The following is a 26,836-nucleotide window of genomic DNA, read 5'->3' on the forward strand; positions in this document are numbered from 1 at the left end:
GAAATAGTAGATCCATTGGTGGTCATTTTCCAAAATACTTTGGACTTTGGACTGGCTCTTGCAGATCGGAGGGTAGCCACGCTATTCAAAAAGGGAGTTAGAGAGAAAACAGGGAAGCAGAGACCAGTGAACCCAATTTCAGTAGTAGGGAAGTTGCTGGAGTCCATTATCAAGGATTTCATAGCACAGCATTTGAATAGTAGTGGTATAATCAGCCAAAGGCAGAATGGATTAAAAAAAGAGAAATCATGCTTGATAAATCGACCAGAATTCTTTGAAGATGTAACTAGTAGAGTTGACCAGGGAGAACTGGTGGATGTGGTCTATTTAGATTTTCAGAATGTTTTTGATAAGGTGTCACACAACAGATTACTATATAAAGTTAAAGCACATGGGATTGTGTGTAGTGTCTTGAGATTGACAGAAAGCTGGTTAACAGACAGGAAGCATAAAGTTTGATCAATGGGTATTTTTCTGATTGGCCGGCAGTGACTAGTAGGGTACCACAGGGATCTGTGCAGGGACCCCAACTGTTCACATTAGATATTAATGATTTTGATAAGGGAACTAAATGCATAAACTCCAAATTTGCAGCTGATACAAAGTTGGGTGGGAGGGTGAGCTGTGAAGAGGATGCAGAGATGCTTCAATGGGATTTGGACAGGCTGAGTGAGTGGGCATATGCATGGCAGATAGAGTATAATGGGATAAATGTGAGGGTATCCATTATGGTAGCAAAAATAGGAAGGCTGATTATTATTTGAATGGGTGTAAATTGAGATAGGTGGATACTCAGCGAGACCTTGGTGACCTTGTGCATCAGTCGCTGAAAGTAAGCGCGCAGGTACAGCAGGCAGTAAAGAAGGCAAATGGTATGTTGGTCTTCATATTGAGAGGATTTGAATATGGGAGTAGGGATGTTTTACTGCTTAGGGTATTGGTGAGGCCACACCTGGATTATTGTGTGCAGTTTTGATGTCCTTATCCGAGGAAGGATGTTTTTGCTATGGAGGGAGTGCAGCAAATGTTTACCAGGCTGATTCTTGGGATGGTGGGATTATCATTTGAGGAGCGACTAAATCAGTTGGGATTATATACAGTGGAGTTTAGAAGAGTGAGAAGGGATCTCATAGAAACGTATAACAATCTTTAGACAGTATAGATTCAAAAGAAATGTTCCTGATGGTGGGGGAGTCCAGAACTAGGGGTCATAATTCGAGGATAAGGGGTAAACCTTTTAGTACTGAAGTGAGGAGAAATTTGTTTGCCCAGAGAGTGGTGAATCTGTGGAATTCATCACCATAGAAAGTAGTTGAGGCCAAAACGTGTAATTTCAAGAAGGAATTAGATATAGCTCTTGGGGTTAAAGGGATCAAAGGATATGGGGGGAAGGCGGGATCAGGGTATTGAACCTGATGATCAGCCACACCACTCACACTATTTTGTTTAAAGCTCTAGTTATGTGATTCGCCAGGACTCTGGTCCCAGCATGATTCAGGTGAAGGCCGTTTCATCGGAACAGCTTCCTCCTTCCCCAATACTGGTACCGCTGTCTCGTGAATTCAAACCTGTTTCTCCAACACCAACTGTTGAGCCATGTATTTACCTCTTTAATCTTATTGACCCTATGCCAATTAGCTTGTGGCTCAGGTAGCATTCCGGAGATTATTACCATTTTGGTTCTGCTTTTTAATTTAGCCCCTAGCTGCTTATATTGCTGAGCAGAACATCTATTCTTGTTCTACCTATGTTGTAGGTACCTCCATGGACCATGACAACTGGATCTTTACCTTCCCACTCCAAGTTCCTCTGCAGCCCAGATGAGATATCCCAAATCCGAGCACCAAGCTTCGGGATTCTCGATCCTGTTCACAGAGAACGGTGTCTATGCCCCTAACTGTACTATCCCCGATTATGACTACATTTCTTTTCTCTTCCCGCACATGAATGGCTTCCTGTACCATGTTACTGTGGTCAGTTTGTTCATTCTCTCTACAGTCCACGCTCTTGTCGGCACAAGGAGCAAGTATTTCAAACGTATTGGACAAGGACAAGGGCTGAGGCTCCTGCAGCCCTCAATCCTGGATCCCTCTACCTACCTCACTCATGATCACACCCTCCTGCCCCTGACCACTGGCTGAATTCAAGGTAGTTAATCTAAGGGGTGTGATTACCTCTTGAAACACAGGATCCAGTAACTCTCCCCCTCCCTGATGTGTCGCAGCACCCAAATCTCAAACTCCACCTCATCAGCTCTGAGCCAAAGTTCCTCAAGCAACCAACACTTACTACAGATGTGTTCAATGGGGTCCACCAGCTCCCACATCATGCAGGTACAACACATCATAAGGCCTGTTTTCCTGAAAAAACTATCATAACTGGAACTAGGCAACATTATTTCTTGTGTTTGGTCACACACTAGCTGAATGTTGAGGAAGTGGAATTCCTTTTAGGTGTGCTACATGTCAGCGCTGCCATGTGGTGTCCGCAAAATGGCTTAAGCGCAATTGTTTTTAATCTACATCATGAGAAATAGAAAGTGCCAGAGACCTCCCTTCCACAAAGCATGTCCATCTCCCACCCGAAAGGAGTACATGGCCACAGTCAATAGCAATGAGGCATCACCTTTCACTGAAGTTGTAGGTCAGACAGATTGTAGTGAGAACATCCTTCTTACATCCCGGATAGCTCACACACTGAGGTCGTGTGGAAGAATTATTTCCTGAACACCTTGGCTGGATATAGCCACCTGGTTTCTCTGCCTCCGCCTTGTTCCCCTTCCAGTTTGTCCTGCTCTGTGTGGCCTCTGGCCATTCTTCCAGTCAAATATTCCAACAAGGGGAATTCCCGTTTCACCTCCTGCGTCTGAGAGCAACGTTTTTGTGCCGAAGGCTTGAAGTCAGGGGCAGCTACTTCAGCATCTGTCAACCACTCCCTGTAAACTATCCTCCTATTTCAGGTATCATGCTGTACCCTAAGAGGGCATTGGTAACTATGGACTTCCATTGGATTGGTACATGACATTGCTTGGCATCAGCACTTCCAGTGGTTTGCCATTGCCTTCTACAGTATGGCTGGCCAGGAAACTCTCCTGCTCTTTATATATGCCATCAGGTGTATTTGAAGGATTAAAAGGTTGATGTTATGAATGAACCTTCCATAGCCAGCAAGCCCTGAAGCGGGACATGAACCCGGAGCATCCAGGCCAGAGGTAAGGATACCGTAGCCACCTGGGTTGGCCACTTCCCGACTTAAAATGGAGATCCGCAAAGACTGCAGGGAAATTCAGCCAAGCCAGGAAAAACTAGCAAGTGCAGAAATCCTGTGTATTAGAACTTGCAAAAGCCCAGACAGCACTGAAACTCACAGCCATTTGCATACTAATGAGCGATCCCTGGGTTACAATTGAAACATGTAAGGTGAATAAGGCCAAGCCAGACTCCTCGGCGCCAGCAGCAGCCAAGACAAAGGAAGGCCAATGGACACTCAGGGACCACCCAGCGATCAGGGAACAACTCCAGTATTGGAGAAATCGATCCAAGTGATCGGAACGTAGTCCAATCACTTGGAACCAGATACGGGGTCCGCCCCGAATGGCGCGAAGCCCCTGGGGACTATAAAGTAAAGCCCCCAAGTTCAAATCGGTCTTCTTGGCAGGGTCACTCAGCAGCGAACCAACCCTTGACAATGAACTGCCTACCAGCTGCACCAACCAAGTAAGTCTCCAGTCAATGCACGCTACGAGATAGGCGCTCCAAGCTACCAGTCCATTCCAGCTTTTGAATCCTGCAGGCTCAGAATCGAACGAAAGGCCATTTGTTCTCCTGACCTGGTGGGCCAGTTCCAAGCTAAGTATAGGCCTTTTAGTGATAGAGATAGTCTAGTAAGTAGAGTTTTATGCATGAGTAGTGATTTACTGTGTATAATAAATGTGTTTTGATTTGAATCTTACTAATTGGTGTGTCGAGTTATTGATCAGTACTTGAACTTGAACCTCGTGGTGGTATCATAAAGATATCTGGCGACTCTAGAGCAAAGGTTATAGAAACAGAGCAAATTCAGTAAAGACCCAACGGGCAACGAATTAAGAGCCAACCAAAGTTAGCAACAATACTGTGCCATAAGATCTCCCTGTAAACTTCAGCAAATTTAACAGCTTTAGAGATCATCTAAGTCTTTCACAATAAAGCAACAATCAGTAAAAATAAATCAGCAACAAAGTTGATGATTCTTTTAAATTGTGCCGGTAGCTCATTTTAGCTGCTGAATGCGTGTTCAGCCGCATGTGATCAAGGGTTGGCATTAGTTGAATGTTGAGCTCCGAACTGGAAATGCTGATGCCAAATTAGCATCACACATTGATTGATGTCATGGAAAGATCGTAAGATGTCGGAGCAGAAGAAGGCCATTCGGTCCAACAAGTCTGCTCTGCCATTCAATGAGATCAAGGCTGATCTGATATGATAGTCCTTAACTCCATTTTCCCATCTTATCTCCATCACCCTTGATTCCTTCATTAATTAAAAATCTGTCTATCTCAGCCTTGAACATACTTAAACATTCAGCCGCTACAACCCTCTGCAGTAAAGATTCACTACCCTCCGAGAGAAGAACTTCCTCCACATGTCTTGCTCTGATATTATGTCCTCTGGCTCTAGACTCTCCCACAAGGGGAAGCAACCTCTCAGCATATAGCCTGTCAAGCCCTCTAAGAATCCCATATGTCTCAATAAGGTCACCTCTCATTCTTCTAACCTCTAATTAATACAGGCCTAACCTATTCAACCTCTCCTCATCTGAAAATCCCTCCATTCCCAGGATCAACCCAATTAACCTTCTCTGAACTGCCTTCAATGCCAGCCTATCTTTCCTTAGATAAAGGGACCAAAACGGTTCACAGTATTCCAGGTGTGGTCTAACTAGTGCCTTGTATAGTTTTAGCAGGACTTCCCTATTATTATATTCCATTCACTTTGAAATAAAGGGCAACATTCCATTTGCCATCTCAATTACCTGCTGAACTTGCATGCTAGCTTGTGTGATTTATGCACGAAGACCCCCAAATCCCTCTGTGCTGCAGTTTTCTGCAGTCTTTCTCCATCTAAATAATATTCAGCTCCTTTTTTCTTCCTACCAAAGTGCATTTCCTACATTATATTCCATCTGTCAAGTTTTTGCCCATGCACTTAGCCTGCCTGTATTCCTCTGTAAACTCTTTTTGTCATCCTCACCACTTGCCTTCCCATCTATTTTTGTGTCATCTATAAACTTGGCAATAGTGCATTAACTTCCCTCATCCAAATCATTAATATATTTTGTAAATAATTGTGGCCCCAGCACACATCCCTGTGACTCTCCACTAATTACAGATTGCCATCTTGAAAATGTCCCTTTTATCCCAACTCTCTGTCTTCCATTACTTAACCAATCTTCCATCCATGCTAATGTACTATTCCCAACACTATAGGTTTTTATGTTATTAAGTAGCATTGTGTGCGATACCTTGTCAAAAGCTTTTGGGAAATCCAAGTACATTACATCTACTGATTCCCCCTTATCTATCTTTCTCATTGCCAACTCAAAGACTTTGAATGAATTTGTCAGGCTTGATTTCCACTTCATGAAGCCATGCTGAGTCTGCTTGGTTATATTATGTATTTCTAAATGCTCTGCTATTACATTCTTCATAATGGACTCTAACATTTTCCCATTGCAGATTTTAAACTAATTGGCCTATGGTTACCTGTTTTTTGTCTCCCTTCTTTTTTGAATAAGAGTGCTACTTTGGCAGTTCCCCAATCATCTGGGACTTTTCCAGAATTGAAGGATTCTTGGAAGTTTACGACCAGTGCATCCACTATCGAGGTAGCCACTTCCTTAATGTTCTAGCATGCAATCAATCAGGTCCAGGAGTCTTAGCGGCCTTTAGCCCCATTAGTTTTCCCAGTACTTTTTCTCTAGTGGTTGTTATTGTATTTATTTCCTCCCCGCTTTTTGCCCCTTGATTATTTAGTATTTTTGGAATGCTGTTAGTGTCTTCTACCATGAAGACCGACACAAAGTACTCATTTAACTCTTCCACCATTTCCTGGTTCCCCATTATTATTTCCCCAGTCACATTCTCTAAGGGGCCTATGTTCACTTTGGCCTATCTCTTCCTTTTTATATATTTAAAGAAGCTCCTACTGTCTATTTCTATATCACTTTCTCGTTTACCCTCACAGTTCATCTTCTCCCTCTTTTTTTTGTTTTGGCCATCTTTTGTTGGTCTACTTGCATATTTCAGAAGTGTGTGCCTATTCAGCACAGATGCCATTTTGGACCATAAGGCCACAAATAACATGCAAAAAACAAATTTTGTGGCACCAGGTGTTATATTTTTAATAATTACTTGGGTGATCTTGGCTTTTTAGCCATTACATATTCTATTGCCAGGCTCTCATTGTACATTGAGCATATGGAGTATTCCAAAATATGGAAAGACATAATACAACACAGAAAGATCTAAATCACTCAATAACGTAATTACTCTGTCCAATTTTCCTGGTGATATCCTTGCTGGGTGGAGGGCACCATCCATGCAGGTGATTCCGCCCTCGGGATTCCTGACAGGTTCTGAACCGAAGATTCAACTCACCACTCTTTTACTGGCTGGGCAGTGATACCGGAAATTTAGGGTCAAGCATCTTAATAGCTTGTCATTGTAACCGTACCTTTGTATTTTTCCTGGGCTTTACCTTCGATATCTGTTTGCTTGATTTGTTTCAATTTGATGAATGCAAAATTTGATCTCCAACTTCGAGAAATGTGTTTATTGTGTGTGTGTATATATATATCTATGAGAAATATATAAGTGTGACATGAGAAACGCAACGACACACACGAGAAGCAATTTTCTTTATCTACTGCGAGCAAGCTATAGAGATGGGGAAAGAACGAGAGAGAGGAAGAGGCATAAGATCGGTTAAGACATTGCTTATGCTAAGGGCGGCACGGCGGCACAGTGCTGCCTCACAGCTGCAGGGTCCCAGATTCAATTCCAGCCTTGGGTCACTGTATGTGCGGAGTCTGCACATTCTCCCCATGTCTGCGTGGGTTTCCTCCGAATGCTCCGGTTTCCTCCCACAGTCCAAAGATGTGCAGGTTAGGTGGATTGGCCATGCTAAATTGCCCCTTAGTGTCCAAAAGGTTGGGTTGGGTTACGGGGATAGGGTGCAGGCGTGGGCTTAGGTCGGGTGCTCTTTCCAAGGACTGGTGTAGACTCGATGGGCCTAATTGCCTCCTTCTGCACTGTAAATCCTATGATTCTAAGTAAAATTTTGTACTATTTCACAAGAGCAGAAGGGTCACATCCTGTAATGCATACGGCACTATTCTTCTGCTAGGGTGGAGTTGCAGTCTTTAAGGTTACAAAATGTAATTGTTGTTCAGTAAACACAGGGTCAGGTCAGTCAGAGCTTAATTATTGTTCGGTATGGGAACTGTGCAAATAGTTATTATATGTTTTTACAAATTACAAACCAGAAATAACTAGCATTAAATAACTGCCTTTTCCCCCCACTTTTTTAAAGTGTGACTGCTGAGGTCAATCAGAGGGCATAGACATTCTGACTGTTCTCCCAGTGAAATATTTCTGTTTATATTGAAAATGATTAGTTTTTTTTCTTTTAATAGCTCTTTGAAGTATGACACAAAAAAGAGAATGCATACTGCCAAACGTGACAGTAAAAACTAAATGTGCTATATATATATTGACTCATAGGAATTATTTGGGTCAGTGAAATGCTTTGTTAAATGTATTACAACATTACTCCTCTGAATATTAACTGGTCTCTTGAATTTTTCAAGTACGGTTTGACAGGTCTAGCATAATCTAAACAAAATAATACAAAATATGGAACTTACTCAACACACATTTTCATCAATGAAAACAGCTCACCAGTTTTCATGAATTTAATATAACATGAAATGAAATGAAATGAAAATCGTTTATTGTCACAAGTAGGCTTCAATGAAGTTACTGTGAAAAGCCCCTAGTCGCCACATTCCGGCGCATGTTCAGGGAGGCTGGTACGGGAATTAAACCGTGCTGCTGGCCTGCTTGGTCTGCTTTAAAAGCCAGCAATTTAGCCCAGTGTGCTAAACCAGCCCCTATTATATTAAATGTTATATTAAATACTTGTTATGGTTTACTTTTCTTACTGTTATATTTAATCAAGGCTGCGAGGGCAAAGGGTAAGCAAAATAGCGCCTGTACAGTGCTAATATCTTCAAAGGAATTGGCAGTACGATACAATGTCTTAATCGCAGCAAGTTTGTTCTGTTTTAAAACAACAGACAATTTAAAATATTACACATATCTGTAATAAAAGCTTTTTATGCTGGAGAAAGGTGCAGAAATTGAACAGAATTATGGGTCCTGGAAACAGCAAATTAAATTTGAGCAAAGTTTGAATGTGAATAGATTTTTAAAAAATACAACACAGCTCAACTCATGAATGCTACAGCCTATAAAAGCTATGTACTTTGCCTTGAAGTCCAACGCTTCCTGGGCTACAGGAACACATTACCTGTTCTTTAGTGAGTAATAATTGTGCATCTTGTGAAATATTTTAACTTTCAGAATATTAAACTGTAAGACTATATTCGCATTTGTGCTGCTCTGCTCAAAGTATCAAATTAATTTGTTGTTGATTAGTGGAAGCCTTTTTTTCTGAGAAAACAAGTACTGTGAAATATTTATCTGTTTTTCATTTGAACACAATGAATGCTTAGACAGGAAAGAAAATGTTCAAAGCTGCAGAAATCCTACATGGTAAAGCTGAATAAACAAACTCTATTTAGACTGGTCATCAATCATGTCATTTGATTCACTGTATATTGTGTGCGGGACAGTTGTTATATCTAAAACCTCTTTCCGTAAAAATCCATAACAATAAAGTTGTTTACTTGACACATGTTTTGAACCCTGAATTTTAACTTTTAATGTATGCTGATATATGTTTTCTTTGAGGTTACTGGGAAAACATTTCTACAAAGTTAAAGATTCAACAGAACAAGTTCAATAGACGCAACCCTTAAATGAGAAAAAAAGGTTGAAATTCTAATGTTGCTTAGGTAATGTAGCAAAAGAGAACCAATTGTTAATAGGAGGCAAGCTGCCAAAAAAGTGTCCAATTTGCAAAGTGTGTGACATGTGAAAAGGTTTCATTACAAACACAACGGCTACATAAAATATATCCTTGGCATCTTGCTTTTGGCCATGCACACTGAGTGAGTTATCGGTTCCATACTGAAAAATGAGCCAAAACCAATTTTGAAGCCCAGAATATGTGGCATAGAAAAGCAAAATTTTGCTTCTGGAAATCTAAATAGAAAATGCTAAAAACACTCAGCTGGTCAGGCAGCCTACAGAGAGAGAAACATAGTTAACAAAAATGTTCACTGATGCTTTCACCACAGATGTTGCCTAACCAGCTGAGTATTTCCAATATGTAAAATAGACTGATTTAGCAATGATCACTCTTTGCCGGGTTTCAAATTCTTCTACTGCTTCTTGAACTACCTTGATGGAGGAGAACTCGGTATTGAAATGATTCCTCTGTGCTCCCTAGAAAAAAATGAAAGTTTCATTTTTGTTCTGAATGATGGCACCATTTTTAAGTCAGACTGTTAAAATAACTCAATATCATCAGGTCATCTAAGCTCATATGCCCACTGAAAATTAGATTCCAACTGGCTAAGTTTAGAATCTTTATTATCATTCAAAAGGAAAATTGTATCAGATCAGTTTGAATAGATTTTAACAAACCCAGAATTGGAAAGGATAGTTCAATCTGTTGTGTCAGCCATTTGTCACTAACACACATGACAAGTAAGAGGAGACAACTCCCAGGTTTCAACATATTCTGATGGTCACAGGAAACTCAGGTAACTCCAGAACAATCTCAAACACTTCCAGAACAAAAGCACTCTTGTACCTGTACCTAACTCCAGTACCAAACTCAGTGTGACATGGGATTCCTTCTAATCATGAGATTCAGCAGAATAACTCTCAAACTCCTCTTCTTGGAAGGGCAACTATATTCTGTAATTACCAACAATATACAAGACTGTGTGAAAATTTGCTTCAATTTATATATGGAGTTTCAGCAGGAGAGTTTATGAAACTCATTTTGAATGTGAAGTTCAGGTGAATTCTCTCCTTGTTCTGTTTTTGTGGGTTAATATTTATCGTAATAAGTTAGTGAAGTAGAGCAAGATGCAACGGTGGCATCAGCAGTCATGTGCTAGACACTTAGTAGAAAAGATGGAATAGTCTGTGATGTGTTAGGCAGGTTGGTTCGATATGGACTGCACTCAATGCAGGGAAGTTAGAAACAGACGTCTAACACAGGAGAAGATCCAACACTGTTTTATTAAACTAGATGAACTGCTGTACATATTCAGCTGTGGGTCGACACTATACTGATCTGGCTAGTGACCTTGTAGTAGCCTGACCAGACTAACTAGCTACCGCATGGTGTTTGTACTTGCTAGCTCGTGGACTCTGACTGTCTCAGTACCTGGGTCCTGAGAGAGCGGGAAACCTAGTGCCCTCTGGCTTTATAGTGGTAGTGTCCTGTCTGGTGATTGGCTGTGCTGTGTTGTATGCTTACTGGTCATCCTATGTGTCAATCACTGCCTGTCTGCATCTCATTATATACATGAGAGGATATTATGACATCTCCCCTTTTTTTTTAGTTAAATAAATACTGAGGTATGTATATATATATATATGCCTAACTATATACAAACGGTGATTGAACATGTATATACATGGGAGGTGTCGATAGTGCAGATACATGGCAAACAAAGCAATATTTACAAGAGTTAAGTCGATGGATTCAGTCACAAAATTTTACACAAGTTATGTCTACAGATTCAGTCTTTGTGGCGGGCGACAAATTCTTGTCGATCGCCGCAGAGGTAGATCAGGAGCCGCCTGAACGTGGAGAGGTGGGATCGCTGCCATTGCGGTGGTCACGTGGGCCGGCAGGATCGCTGGCAGATTGGTGGAGCGGATCTGCAGAGGGCTGCGTAGTGGCCAAGCTTGCCACATTAGAGACATCGGTGTTCTCTTGCCGGACATTGCCGCTTTAAGTGGGCGGGGCCACAATTCGGACACGTCATGACGCTGACGTCAGTGTCATCCGTGCGTCATCATGCATGCGCAGTGCGGTCGGCCGATGTACGCACCTGCGCAGTCGGGTTTTCAGTCTCGTCGTCCACTCGGTCGTGGCGCGCATGCGCAGGGATCCGAGAAAAGCGCGCAAAACGGCCACTCTCCTCGATGCTCAGGCCTGCATCTGTGCAATGGCCTGCACCCTTTCTGCCTCGTGGGAGGCCAGCTTTGCAGTTTCTACCGCCCTGATGTGGGAGTAACGATTCTTGGCATGCTCATGGACAACGCACATCTCGATAATGACATAGAGGGTCAACTGTTTGATTTTAAGGAGCTGCTACCGCAGGGAGTCGGAGTGGACCCCAAAAATGATCTGATTCCGGACCATGGAATCAGCCGTCGAGTCATAGTTACCTGACTGCGCTAGGATGCGGAGATGGGTCAAGAAGGACTGAAAAGGGTCATCCTTACCCTGAAGCCACTGCTGGGAAATGCACCGTTCAAAGCTCTCATTCACCTCAATGTCGCAGTGGCTGTCGAACTTCAGCAGGACTGTTTTGAATTTTGTTTTGTCTTTGCCGTCAGCGAACATAAGCGAATTGTAGATATGGATGGCGTGGTCCCCCGCAGTGGAGAGAAATAGCGCAATCTTCCTGGCATCCGATGCTGCATCGAGGTCGGAGGCCTCGATGTACAAGAGGAACTTTAGCTTGAAGATTTTCCAGTTGGCGCCGAGGTTGCCGGAGATGCGGAGTTGTGGAGGAGGCTGGATGTTTTCCATTTCGCTGGATGGCTGTTTGCTGGTCAATGCTGATTCACTCGAGGTAGGTCCGTCAAGATCAATATCACTCTGGTACCATGATGTGTTAGGCAGGTTGGTTCGATGTAGACTGCACTCGATGCAGGGAAGTTAGAGACAGACGTCTAACGCAGGAGAAGATCCAACCATGTTTTATTCAACTAGATGAACTGCTGTACCTATTCAGCTGTGGGTCGACACTCTACTGATCTGACTATTGACCTTGTAGTAGCCTGACCAGACTTACTAGCTACCGCTTGGTGTTTGTGCTTGCTAGAGTCTGACTGTCTCAGTAGCTGGGTCCCGAGAGAGCGGGAAACCCAGTGCCCTCTGGCTTTATAGTGGTAGTGTCCTGTCTGCTGATTGGCTGTGCTGTGTTGTATGCTTACTGGTCATCCTATGTGTCTGCCTGTCACTGCCTGTCTGCATCTCATTATATACATGAGTGGATATTATGACAGTCTGTACTCAAGAAAGCTCTGCCTAACTAGTAGTTCATCATGTCTGTAGTGTAAATAAAGCAGTTTGAAGTGATCCTTTTGAGTCAGACCACAGTTGCTCAAAATAAGATAGACCACGCAACCAGCAAACAAAACATGGTAGCAGCAGTCATGACAGCAATCTAATGAAGGGTTGGTGCCATTGACGAAACACCCACAGCGTGAAACTGGAAGGAAACCTGACCGAAACTAGAACCTGCAGAAGTACCTCAGAGGGGGCAAACAGGAAAGTGCTAGTGATGTCAGCACCAGGCGAGCAGTTATTGTTCCAACCCTGCCTGTTCGAGAGTCTCACAGGCTTGCACAAAGGCCAATGTTGGAAGTCGTGGAAGGAATACTTCAGAAGTTATTGAGCAGCATTGGGTCTACTTACAAAAGAACAGAAACACCAGGTTACTTAATTCCTCTACACTGTACAGCCTATCACCAATGATGTCATTCTGAGACAAGAGATAGAAGATACCTCTGCAGGCCTCAAAACAATTCAAAGGCCTTTGATGTGTATTTTACACAAAAAAGGAACCTTATCATCAAGCAAGCGTGATTTAATGAGAGATCCCTAAGACCAGAGGAATACATCAAATCATTTCTTATTGACCTGTGCAGGTTGGCTAGCAGTTGTGAGTATGGGGCACATCATTCAAAGACAGGGGGCATGATTTAACAGAAAAGTTTTAATGTGACATTTTGGGTGCAATTGACGGGATGTTTCTTGATGGCCATGTTGGCGAGATCACGGCCCGTATGAAAATGAGCCCCCACGGACATCTCGCCATTATTGGCTGTCTTGCCATCTGATTGACACTTCCTCCCCCATTTTCGCCAACTCCAGCGTGGTGCCACCGCCAAACACATCTTCCCTTCATACCCTCTGTCAGCATTCCACAGAGACCGTTCCCTCCGAGATAATCTAGTCCACTCCTCCACCATACCCAACACCTCTCCCATCAGCCATGGCACCTTCCTATACAATTTCAGAAAGTGTAACACCTGCCCTTTTACTTCTTCCATGCTTAACATCCCAGGCCCAAAACACTCATTCCAGGTTAAGCAACGTTTCACTTGCACCTCTTTCAATTTGGTCTTTTGCATTCGCTGCTCTCAATGTGGTCTCCTCTATATCGGAGAGACCAAATGAAGACTGGGTGATCGCTTCACTGAGCATCTTCGGGCTGTGCATATTCAGGACCCTGACATTCCCGTTGCTTGCCATTTCAACACAAGACCCTGCTTCCATGACCTCATGTCTGTCCTTGACCTGCTGCAATGTTCCAGTGAAGGTCAACACAAACTGGAGGAACAACATCTCACCTTCCGGTTAGGCACGCTACAGCCTTCCAGTCTCAACATCAAATTCAACAACTTCAGATGATTAGCTCTACCCCACTTCGACCCCTTTGTTTTCATCCCATTTCATTTTAACTGCCTTTTACCATTTCCTTCTGTCTTGTCTTTCTTGAGATACATTTAAACCCCTCCTATCTTATCCCCCTTTCCTTACCTTTTCTCCCCTTTGCTTCCCCCTTGCCCTCCCCCACATCTACATCTGTCACAGTTTCGCCTCTGATGTTAGTTTCTCTGCTGTTTGGCCTTTCACATCTTTTGTTCTCTCTGGGGACTGCCATTAGCACTCTTTCCCTTGGTTTCTGTGGCTATTAGCACCCTGTTCCCTTGGTTTCTGTGGCCATGTCTCGCCTGTCATTCTCTCACTCCAAAGTATAAATATTTCCGATAAATATTTTCCACTTTCTCTGTCTTTTAGCTTTGACAAAGGATCATTTGGACTCGAAACTGTCATAATATACACCAGTATATCATGGTGCAGTCACACACTGATGGACACACAGTGGGACCAATCAACATACACAACACCGCAGCCAATCACCACTGAGAGCACACGCACTATAAAGACAGGGAGCATCAGAGTTCCCGCTCATTCGAGTTGCAGCTAGCTAGGAGGACAGAGCTCACAGCCTGCAACACAGACATTCACCATGTGCTGAGTGCATCGACTGGTTAAGACAAGGCAGAGGTCTTTAGTTAAAGCTAGTATTGTATTAACCCACAGTCTAAGTATGTTTAAACAGTTAATTATTCAATAAAATAGTGTTGCACTATTTCAAGTGTTGGTGACCTGTATGTGATCCAGAACACCCAACACATCATGATACCAGGGGTGGTTGCATACTAGCACTTCTTAGACCTACCTGCAAGTGATCTGCCTTCCGCCAGGATTCCGTCATCCTGCAACATGGACAACATCAGCCCGCCGCCGCCGCTCCGCATCGCCGGCAGCCTCGGGGCCAACTGGAAGACTTTCAAACAGCGCTTCCAGCTCTTCCTCGAAGCCATGGACAGGGAGGGCGTCTCGGACACCAGAAAGACTGCTCTTCTCCTCTCCACGGCCGGGGACCATGCCATCTACATTTTCAACTCTCTCCCCTTTGCAGATGACGAAGATAAGATGAAGTCCAAGACGGTCCTCCACAAGTTTGACACTCACTGCAGCGTAGAGGTGAATGAAAGTTTCGAACGCTACGTGTTTCAGCAGCGTTTGCAGGGTAAGGATGAACCTTTCCAATCCTTTCTCACGCACCTCTGCATCCTTGCGCAATCTTGCAGCTACGGGCCCACCTCCGACTCCATGATACGCGACCAGATCATTTTTGGTGTTCAGTCAGGACCCCCTACGTCAGCAGCTCCTCAAAGTAAAGCAACTCACCCTAGCGACCGCCATCGAGACCTGTGTCTAACATGAAAACGCCACGAGTCGGTATTCCCATATACAAGCGGCTGAAACGGCGCGGCAATGTCCCCTCGAGGCGGAACGGGTCCAAGTGATTGAGCACCTCCAGGGCCTCAGCCTGGATGAGGGCGACCATTTCGCACGCTTTTCGCGGACTCTCGCGCTTGTACGCACCAAACGAGGGGACGGCGACATTGAGGAACATAATGCGCAGGCGCGCACCACGCATGACCACACCGCGAACGTGCTGACATCACGACGTGCGGCAACTGTGGCTCCGCCCATTTAAAGCGACAATGATCCGCAAAATCTCGACAATGTCTACGATGTGGAAGACTTGGACACTATGCTGCCTTCTGCCGAGCAGCTCAGCAAGTCCCATCGGTTCAGCCAGCCTCGCAGGAATGTTCGGGCAATTCCACCCACGGTCACCGAGTCCAATGCAAACCTCCAGGCGCCTTTTCGAGTCGGTGTCGGAACGAAAGACAGGCTGTCCCCGAAGCAAAGACACCAGCCGCTGTCGTTATACATCATCGATCCAGACGATGAGTGGTGTGCCACCCTGACGGTCAACCGGTCCCAAATACGATTCCGCCTGGACAATGGTGCCTCCGTCAATCTCATGGCGTGGTCTGCTTTCCAAAGACTTTGTGTCAAACCAGCCATCCTTCCATCGGCCTGCCAGCTATTGGACTACAATGGCAACATCATTCCTGCTACCGGCTCGTGCCAACTTGAAGTGACGCACAAGTCACGGAAAGCCATCCTTCCTTTCGAGATTGTGGGCTCCTCAAAAGACTCCCTGCTTGGCGCACAGGCATGCAAGATGTTGAACCTCATTCAAAGAGTTCACTCTCTCTCTCCTGATGACACGCCTGCCTTCCAGGACGCTGACTTCAGGGCGCACCTCGACGCCATCATCGACCAGCACCGCGACGTCTTCGAAGGCATGGGCACGCTCCCATATACTTAAAAGATCCTACTCAAACAGAATCTGTAGTGCATGCACCTCGCAGAGTACCAGCGACCCTCAAGGACCGCCTCAAGCAGCAGCTGCAGGACCTCCAAGACCAAGGAGTGATCTTAAGAGTTACGGAACCAACCGACTTGGTCAGTTCCATGGTGTGCGTAAAAACGCCTTCCGGCGAGCTGAGAATTTGCATTGATCCCAAGGATCTGAATCGCAATATCATGAGGGAGCATTATCCAATTCCCAAGCGCGAAGAGATCACATGCGAGATGACTCGCGCCAAGCTCTTCACCAAACTCGACGCCTCAAAAGGTTTCTGGCAAATCTAGCTCGACAAATCCATCAGGAAACTATGTACCTTTAACACTCCCTTTGGCAGATATTGTTACAACAGGATGCGTTTGGGATCATATCGGCTTCAGAAGTGTTCCACAGGATCATGGAACAAATGATGGAAGTCATTGAAGGTGTTCGCGTCTATGTCGACGACATAATCATTTGGTCCACCACCCCGCAGGAGCATGTCAGTCGCCTCCAGCGCGTGTTCAAACGCATACGTGAGCAGGGCCTACGCCTCAACAGAGCCAAATTCTCCTTTGGTCAGACGGAACTCAAGTTCCTAGGTGTGCGATCGGATGCGGAGAAGGTGGCTGCTATCACAGCCATGAAAACGCCAGAGGACAAGAAGGCGGTCCTCCGATTTCTGGGCATGGTCAACTTCCTAGGGAAGTTCATCCCTAACCTCGCCTCTCATACCACGGCTCTCAGGAACCTGATCAGGAAGACGACAGACTTCCAAAGGCTTTCTGCCCACGAGCACAAATGGAGAGAACTCAAAACCAAACTCACCACGGCCCCGGTCTTAGCCTTTTTTGATCCAGCGAAAGAGACAAAAAGTTCGACCAATGCCAGCCAATCCGGCATTGGGGCAGTGCTCCTGCAATGCGATGAGGACTCATCATGGGCCCCGTTGCATATGCGTAACGTCACGCGCCATGACACCCACGGAACAGCACCACGCGCAGATAGAAAAGGAGTGCCTGGGCCTGTTGACCGGTGTCGTCAAGTTTCATTATTGTGTGTACTGCCTTCCCCAATGCACCATCGAGGCCGACCATTGCCCGCTGGTCAATATAATACAGAAAGACTTGAACGACATGACGCCTCGCCTCCAGCGTATTCTTCTCAAGCTCCGGCGATATGACTTCCAGCTGGTATACACCACAGGCAAGAACCTCATCATTGCTGACGCTCTCTCCAGGTCAGTCAACACTCCGTGTGACCCAGCGGGATTCGTCTGCCAGGTTGACGCCCATGTGGCCTTCATGGCCTCCAATCTACCTGCCACGGATGAACGCCTCGTCCAAATTCGCCGCGAGACGGCGGCTGACCCTTTGCTACAGTGTGTCATGCGCCACCTAACAGACGGGTGGCTCAAGGGTCAATTCCCACAGTTCTACAACATCAGAGACGATCTGGCGGTAGTCGATGGTGTTCTCCTGAAGCTGGACCGCATTGTCATCCCGCACAGCATGCGCCAGCTCGTCTTGGAACAGCTACACGAGGGCCATCTTGGCGTGGAGAAGTGCCGCCGACGGGCCCGAGAGGCTGTGTACTGGCCCGGCATCAATGACGACATCGCCAACACAGTGCTCAACTGCGCAACTTGTCAGCGCTTCCAGCCGGTCCAACCACGTGAAACCCTACAGCCCCATGAGTTGGTTACGTTCCCTTGGTCCAGGTTCGGCATTGATCTGTTCCACGTGCTGGGCAGGGACTATGTCCTGATTGTAGACTACTTTTCAAACTACCAAGAGATGGTACGTTTACACGACATCACATCGTCTGCAGTCATCCGTGCCTGGAAGGCCACCTTTGCTCGACACGGCATCCCACTCACTGTGATGTCGGACAATGGCCCACGCTTCGCAAGCCAGGAATGGTCCAACTTTGCCAGGAGGTACAACTTTGTGCATGTAACATCCAGTCCCCTGTACCCCCAATCCAATGGCAAAGCGGAGAAGGGCGTCCACATAGTCAAACGGCTCCCCTGCAAGGCTGCCGATGCTGGGTCTGATTTCTACCTCACCCTGCTGGCCTATCGCTCGGCCCCACTGTCCACTGGCCTGTCGCCAGCCCAGATGCTCATGGGTCGCACCCTGAGGACGACGGTGTGTTCCATTCATGTCCCAGACCTCGACCACTTTCTGGTCCTTCAATGAATGCAACTGTCTCGTGCACAGCACAAGGCGACTCATGACTCCCGTACAGCTGATCTCCCTGCTCTGGCTCCAGATGACAACGTCCGCATCCATCTTCCGGATGGTGGCTGGTCTGCAACTGCTGTTGTTCTTCGGCAGGTGGCCCCCCCTTCGGTCCTGGTTCGTCGACCGGATGGCTCCATTCTGCGCCGCAATCGACGTGCCCTTCGTCTCGTTCCACGCTCGCTACGTGATCCTCCACCATTGCCACGCCCTCCGGTTGACCCTGACCTGGACGATGCAGAGATCCCGGTCACTCTGCATCCTCCTCACTCTGACGCAGTCCAGCCCACTCCTCAGCCGGCGGCTGCCGACCTACCCTTGAGGCGGTCAACCAGAATTCGTCGCCCACCTCAGAGACTTAATTTGTGAACTTTGTGGACTTATGGGGCGCGATTCTCCACTCCCGCGCCGGTTGGGAGAATCGCCTGGGCCGCCAAAATTTCCCGTGACGCCGGTCCGACGCCCTCCCGCGATTCTCCTAAGCGCCGGGAACGGCACGGTCGAGTTTCGTGGGCCGAAGGCCGGAGAATCGCCCGAGACACCCAAAACGGCGATTCTCCGGCACCCCTTCTATTCTCAGGCCCGGAGGGGCTGAAGTCCCGACGGTGTGACCCCAGTTCACGCCGTCGCCATTCACACCTATTTAAAGTCGTCAGCCAGTCGTGCTGGCTGACGCTGAGCAGGGAGGAGCTGAGCGAACTGTAGCGCAGCGCCCGGAGACCGGGTCGGCTTCCCTGAGAAGGCTGCGGCCAAAGGGGGGGGTGCGGGAGAGTGTGCAGGTGGGGGGTGGGGCGGGAGAGTGTGCAGGTGGGGGGTGGGGCGGGAGAGTGTGCAGGTGGGGGGGGGGGATGAGGGAGAGTGTGCAGGTGGGGGGAGGGATGAGGGAGAGTGTGCAGGTGGGGGGGGGGATGAGGGAGAATGTGCAGGTGGGGGGGGCGGGAGAGTGTGCAGGTGGGGGGGGGTGCGGGAGAGTGTGCAGGTGGGGGGGGGAGGGAGAGTGTGCAGGTGGGGGGGGGGATGAGGGAGAGTGTGCAGGTGGGGGGAGGGATGAGGGAGAGTGTGCAGGTGGGGGGGGCGGGAGAGTGTGCAGGTGGGGGGGGGGGATGAGGGAGAGTGTGCAGGTGGGGGGGGGATGAGGGAGAGTGTGCAGGTGGGGGGAGGGAGAGTGTGCAGGTGGGGGGGGAGGGAGAGTGTGCAGGTGGGGGGGGGCGGGAGAGTGTGCAGGTGGGGGGGGGGATGAGGGAGAGTGTGCAGGTGGGAGGGGGGTGAGGGAGAGTGTGCAGGTGGGGGGGGAGGGAGAGTGTGCAGGTTGGGGGGGGATGCGGGAGAGTGTGCAGGTGGGTGGGGGATGAGGGAGAGTGTGCAGGTGGGGGGGGGGGTGAGGGAGAGTGTGCAGGTGGGGGGAGGGATGAGGGAGAGTGTGCAGGTGGGGGGGAATGAGGGAGAGTGTGCAGGTGGGGGGGGAGGGAGAGTGTGCAGGTGGGGGGGGGGAGGGAGAGTGTGCAGGTTGGGGGGGGATGCGGGAGAGTGTGCAGATGGGTGGGGGATGAGGGAGAGTGTGCAGGTGGGGGGGGGAGGGAGAGTGTGCAGGTTGGGGGGGGGAGGGAGAGTGTGCAGGTTGGGGGGGATGGGGGAGAGTGTGCAGGTGGGGGGGATGAGGGAGAGTGTGCAGGTGGGGGGGAGGGAGAGTGTGCAGGTGGGGGGGGGCGGGAGAGTGTGCAGGTGGGAGGGGGTGAGGGAGAGTGTGCAGGTGGGGGGGGGAGGGAGAGTGTGCAGGTTGGGGGGGGGATGCGGGAGAGTGTGCAGGTGGGTGGGGGATGAGGGAGAGTGTGCAGGTGGGGGGGGGGTGAGGGAGAGTGTGCAGGTGGGGGAGGGATGAGGGAGAGTGTGCCGGTGGGGGGGGATGAGGGAGAGTGTGCAGGTGGGGGGGAGGGAGAGTGTGCAGGTGTGGGGGGAGGGAGAGTGTGCAGGTTGGGGGGGGGATGCGGGAGAGTGTGCAGATGGGTGGGGGATGAGGGAGAGTGTGCAGGTGGGGGGGGAGGGAGAGTGTGCAGGTTGGGGGGGGGAGGGAGAGTGTGCAGGTTGGGGGGGGATGGGGGAGAGTGTGCAGGTGGGGGGGATGAGGGAGAGTGTGCAGGTGGGGGGGGAGGGAGAGTGTGCAGGTGGGGGGGGGGGGCGTGAGAGTCTGGATGGTATCGTCCATCCGCGGATGCCACATGTCAGCCGCCCTGATATGGCAGGACGGTGACGAGGACACGGCCGCAGGGTGCGAGTGGCTGATGGGCACAGGCGAGTGGCACACTGGTGAGCAGTACGGTGTGAAGTGACCGTTGGGCGCAGACAGTGACCAGGTGTTAGGCTGGCTGCGTGTCTGCAGTCCGCCCAGGCCACCGGGGCACACAGGTATCCCATGCAGCCCAGCTGACGAGGTGTGGAAGAACCTCCGTGTAACATGTCGTTTCTCTGCCCCCCACCACCCTCCTGCAGGTCACCATGTTTGCCAACCAGACAGCGATGTTCACTGCCGTGGTTGGAGCAGCAGCTCTGGAATTTGCCATCCGGCAGCATAGAGTCGGACGGCCCACAGTGGCTGCAGATGCAGCAGTCGCCGGTGCAGCAGAGGGGATGGCCGCAGAGTGGCCCGTCGTCGACACGCAGGCCGAAGGCGCTCAGGACCCGAATGTACAGGGGGATGCCGAGGGGAACATTGACCGCCAGACGGCGAGGAATGCAGAGGAAGTGCTTGGGGGGGGAGCAGGAGGAGGAGGAGCAGGTGGAGCAAGGCCGAGGGTGTACCGTGGCAGGATGTCGTTCGAGGCCCTACCGGACATCACATGCAGGAGGAGACTACGGTTCAGCAGGGAGACGGTCGCACATATATGGCGCACCTCGCACCACTTGAAATGGGTGGAAGACACGCGATACCAGTCTCCGTCAAGGTGACGGTTGCCCTAAACTTTTACGCTACCGGTTCCTTCCAGGCGCCGAGCGGGGACCTATCCGGGATCTCACAGGTGCAACAGGGCCGTCACCGACGCCCTGTGTGCCATCGCGCATCAGGGTGGGGGGAGAGGCGCAGGACGCAGACACTGCCCGGCAGCTCGTTACGCCCAGGAGGCTGCGCGACGGCACCGCCGGGGACAGCGGGCACGCGACGTGTTGGTGGCCGCACGGTTCACGCTCTGTGGGGGTGGGATTCGCTGAACACTGCCACTTGCACCGTCAGTCCTGCACACGGGCACCACACACCAACAACCCCCCCCCCCCCCCCGCCCCCCCGCACCCCCGCACCGCGTTCACGGCAACAATTCCACATCACCTTACCACTGCGGCACTACGGGATTGCACAACAGTGATGATTGGGTAAGCGGGTGTGATCAGTGCCATGTTGAATGATGACAGCCCACTCAGCGATGAGCTGTGTGCTCAGATTCACCAGCCGAGGTCTGACTCATGGCTTTAGCTGAACCGTGCACTCCGGTGGTCACGGCCTTCCTGACGGATATTTCACCACATGCCCGTGTGGGGTGGCTGGCGTCGGTGTACCGAGGACAACGGCGTCCGATTATGGGGGGGGGGGGAGTCACCACATCCGGAACAGACCTTGAACGGCTCGTATACCACGACGCCAATCGGGCACCCTCCCGAGCCCCCTAGCACCGGACATAGCACACAGTCTCACAAGTCAAATTTAACAGTGCGTTTATTCGTGTGGTGAACATAGGCGCCCTACCCACTACAACTAGACTGTGCCCTGCACCCGTGCCAACTTCTTATGTGCCTAACGACTTTGCCTTACGGGCCCTACCGCTACGTCTAGGTGAGTTCCCAGATGGTACAGCAGGAGTGGAGGTTGACTGCTGTGAATCACGCCATTCGACATAGCTCCCCTTCGGCACACGTTTCCTGGGGCGGCCCGGCTTCGATGGGCCAGGCTGCTCTGCGGGCGTGCTGGATGGCGTGGTGCTGCCCTGACCTGCCCGCTCCCCACCAGATGCGCCAGGGACGGAACGGGGCAACGTCCCTTGGTGGAGCTACCGGGACGGGCCCCAGAACCTCCTCCTCCCTCGGGGAGCCCGGTGGCCCCTGGGCCTCACTGTGGGACGGAGATGCGCTCGGAGACATGCCCCATCGCACCCCCGACACCTGGCGCTGCCAGTCCTGGAGGCCTGCAGCGGTATCGACCACGGTCCGAATGTTCGCCGAGACGGGGCCCAGGGAGTGCCACATTCCTGCCAAGGTCTGTGCGATCTCGACCTGTGAGTGCGCTACGCCATCCATCACGTGTGCCAGGCGGTCTATGCTCTCCGCGACTGACTGCTGGGACTGAGCCATCGCTTGCTGGGACCGGGCCATGGCATGGTGAGACTCAGCCAGGGCCCGGAGAGCGGCGGCAATGTCGTGTTGGCTCTGGCGCATGGCTACCTGTGAGAGGGCAGCCCGCTCCTGGGCCATGGATGATGCGGGCATGTGAAGCCCAACGCCTTGCAGAACCTGACCCATGGCCAAACCACTTCACCCATTGCCTCCACCGCGGACGCCACCCGTGCGGTGTCGGTCTGGGTGGCTGCGATGAGCAGCACCACTCCCTGCTCCTGGACGCGGATAGACTCCTCCAGCTGCGTGTGCAGGTCCTGGAAGATGGCCCTCATCCCGTTACTCAGTCCCTGGGTGTCCATACGTATCGGTTGTCCGGGTGGGTCAATTACATCCAGAAACCCGGGAACCGTCTGGGTGGCAGCTGGTTGCTGGGCCTGGTCTGCCCTCCGACCGTCCAGCCCCTCGGCTGCTCCAAACTCCACCTGCTGTACCGGCTCGGCTGTGGGGTGCGCGCCGGACCGTGACCCGGGAGCCTCATCACTTATATGCCCAACCGAGGTGAGTGTCTCTGTGATGGTGAACGGTGTGGGAGACAGCAGTGCCGCAAGCTCGAGGTCATCATCCGTCAAGAAGTCTGGTGTGTATTGGTCCCCCTCATGGCCAGGCGCAAGCTCCATGCGGGCCATGTCGTCTTGACCTCCAGTTCGATCCAGCGGGTGTGTGGCCGTGATGTGGGCTTCGGCATTACTGTCCACCCTGTGCCCCTGACTAATGTCTGTCCCGGAGGTCTCAGTGTCCCGGTCCTGTGTCCCAGACTGAGGTCTGCCCTCCTGTCCGACCAACTGCCAACCTCTGGCGTGCGTCCCTGGGTGCCGTTGCGGTGGGTGGCGTTGCGCTGCTTCCTGGGCGAGACGTCCCTGAAGGTTTGGCGGATGGCCCTGGGGAACATAAAAGATTTGGGGTTCGTTAGACACGGTGGCCCGGGTGTATGGTGGTGGTGGGTGCACAGTGTGAGGGGGGATGGGATCTGGGGTGCAGTGGCCAGAGTGTGAGGGGGGGTGGGATCTGGGGTGCAGTGGCCAGAGTGTGAGGGGGGATGGGATCTGGGGTGCAGTGGCCAGAGTGTGAGGGGGGATGGGATCTGGGGTGCAGTGGCCAGAGTGTATGGGGGGATGGGATCTGGGGTGCAGTGGCCAGAGTGTATGGGAGGATGGGATCTGGGGTGCAGTGGCCAGAGTGTGAGGGGGGATGGGATCTGGGGTGCAGTGGCCAGAGTGTGAGGGGGGATGGGATCTGGGGTGCAGTGGCCAGAGTGTGAGGGGGGATGGGATCTGGGGTGCAGTGGCCAGAGTGTGAGGGGGGGCGATGACGGGTTGGCGGTGGAGAGGACATGCAGGGTTCTCTCACTTGCTTCTGCGCCTCCGACCTGGCATGGCGCGATCTCCCGGGTGGCAGATCCCCCAGCGAGGTCCAGGGCCCTCTGCTCGTGAACGGTTAGGGGGTGCAGGACCGGAGAACCCCCTCCGGTTCTCATGCGCTCCCGCTGGTTATGCGCTGTCTTGTCCTGGGGGGGGGGGTTGGATAAAGCATCACCATTAGGCGGGTATCATCAGTGCATGCAGATATTGACAACATTGTTGCTGGTTCAGGAGACAGCACGCCATGGGTTTGCTCCAGGGGGGTCCTGGGGCTCATGTGGGTCGAGTAGATAGTTGGGCAGCGTGACACCCCCCAAACCCCCCCAACATCGCCCCTGATGTCCCAGTCCCCCCCAACACTCCCAACGCCCCCCCCCCCCCGCAACCCCAACCACACTCCGCCCCCCCCCCCCCGTGCCGAGGGGGGGGGGGGGGGGGAGCCTGGGGGCACCCTCATGGCACTTACCCTGGCAGCCCGGGTGAGGTCGTGCAGCTTCTTGTGGCACTGCTCCCCCCCCGTCCAGGGGGTCTGCCCCACAGCACTGACTGCAGTGCCCACCTCCCGCCAGCCGCGCCTCACCGCGCTGGATGGCTGGCGATGCCCACGTCTTGGGCAGAGGGTGTCCCTTCTCCACTCCACCTCATCCACCAGGGTGTCCAGGTCCTATATCCCGGAACCTCGGTGCGGCTCTTCGGGGCTCAGCCATCTCCTCAATTCTCCTCCGAGTCCTCTGTGCGCGGTTCGCGCAATTTATGACGCAGCGGTGCGTCATTTGGGCGTCGCACGGTGATGACGCGGCCTTCGCGGAAGGCCCGCCCGAGGTTCTCGCGGCCCCGATCCTAGCGCTTTTTCGGGCCCAGAATCGGTCGGGATCGGGGCCGGTCCGCGCCGTTGTGAACCTCGACGGCGTTCCCGACGGCGCGGACACTTCAGCGTGGGAGTGGAGAATCGCGCCCATGGACTTTCTGATTTGTTCTGTTCTTCCGTTTAATCGTTCAAGTGGTTTGTATATAGTGGTCATCTCGTTATTCTTGTGACACACTGTTTTTTTCTGCACCAGGCACCTTCCCTTGTAAATAGCTTAGTTTTTATGTGCATAGTCCTGTAAATATTTTGCACGCACATAGTCAGGAACATTCACTATACACTATTTATTGCCATTCAGATACGTTTTTTATAAAAGGGGGGATGTCATAATATACACCAGTATATCATGGTGCAGACACACACTGATGAACACACAGTGGGACCAATCAACATACACAACACTGCAGCCAATCACCAGTGAGAGCACACGCACTATAAAGACAGGGAGCATCAGAGTTCCCGTTCATTCGAGTTGCAACACCTGCAACACAGGTGAAATCCTTAATGAGTACTTTGTATCGATATTCACCAGGGAGAAGGACATGATGGATGTTGAGGTCAAGGATAGGTGTGTGAATGCAGTTGAGAATGTCAATATATCAAAGGAGGAAGTGTTGAGTAGATTAAATTGCATTAAGATAGACAAGTCCCCGGTTCCATATGGGATCTAACCCAGGTTACTGCGGGAGACAGGGGGAGAAATAGCTGGACCTTAACAGATATCTTCACATCCTCTTTGACCACAGGTGAGGCTCCAGAGGACTGGGAATAACCAATGTTATTCTCTTGTTTAAGAAAGGAAGCAGGGATAATCCAGCAAATTATAGGCCAGTGAGACTGGCATCAGTGGTAGGGCTGCTTATAGAAAAGATACTGAGGGACAGGATATATGCACATTTGGTGGAAAATGGACTAGTTAGTGACAGGCAGCATGGATTTGTACAGGGAAGGTCATGTCTCACCAACTTGATTGAGTTTTTTGAAGAGGTGACAAAGAAAATTGATGAGGAAACGGCTGTGGATGTAGTTTATATGGACTTTAGTAAGGCGTTTGACAAGGTCCCACATGGCAGACTGGTACAAAAACTAAAATCACATGGGATTCAGGGTGGGCTGGCTAGATGGTTACAGAATTGGCTTGGTTATAGAAGACAGAGAGTAGCGGTGGAAGGTTATTTTTCAGAATGGAGATTTGTAGCTAATAGTGTTCCACAGGGATCAGTGCTAGGACCTCTGTTGTTTGTAGTATATATAAATGATCTGGAGGAAAATGTGGGTGGGCTGATTAGTAAGTTTGCAGATGACATGAAGATTGGCGGAGTTGCTGACAGTGCTGAGGATTGTCAGGGGATACAACAGGATATTGATAGGTTGGAGACTTGGGCACAGAATTGGCAGATGGAGTTTAACCCAGACAAATGTGAAGTGATGCATTATGGAGGATTACACTGTAAATGGCAGAACATTAACACACAGAGGGATCTGGGCATGCAGGTCCACAGTTCCCTATTAATGGCAACACAGGTGGCCAAGGTGATTAAGAAGGAATGTGGCATGCTTTCATTCATCAGCCAGGGCACTGAGTACAGGAATTGGGAAAGCAGCTGTATAAAACCTTGGTTCGGCCGCATTTAGAGAATTGCCTGCAGTTTTGGTCACCACATGGAAGCTTTGGAGAGAGTACAAAGAAGGTTCACTAGGATGCTGCCTGGTCTCGAGGGTGTTGGCTATGAGGAGAGATTAAATAAACAAGGATTGTTTTCACTGGAAAGTCAGAGGCTGAGGGG

The 26,836-nt window shown here is 50.1% G+C and overlaps 1 long non-coding RNA gene across 2 annotated transcripts in view; it reads right to left on the reverse strand.

The window, feature by feature from the left end:
* The window catches only part of LOC140387733 (uncharacterized), a 118,488-nt gene that overhangs the window by 42,179 nt on the left and 49,473 nt on the right, over positions 1-26,836 (reverse strand). The window contains exon 4 of one of the 2 annotated variants that reach the window (XR_011933983.1): positions 8,975-9,610. The exons of the other annotated variant lie outside the window; for it this stretch is intronic. This is a non-coding gene — a long non-coding RNA (uncharacterized lncRNA). Of the gene's footprint in view, positions 1-8,974; positions 9,611-26,836 lie in introns of those variants that run through there. 2 annotated transcript variants of the gene reach the window in all.

Source organism: Scyliorhinus torazame, chromosome 13 (genome assembly GCF_047496885.1).
Source record: "Scyliorhinus torazame isolate Kashiwa2021f chromosome 13, sScyTor2.1, whole genome shotgun sequence".
Classification (NCBI taxonomy): domain Eukaryota; kingdom Metazoa; phylum Chordata; class Chondrichthyes; order Carcharhiniformes; family Scyliorhinidae; genus Scyliorhinus; species Scyliorhinus torazame.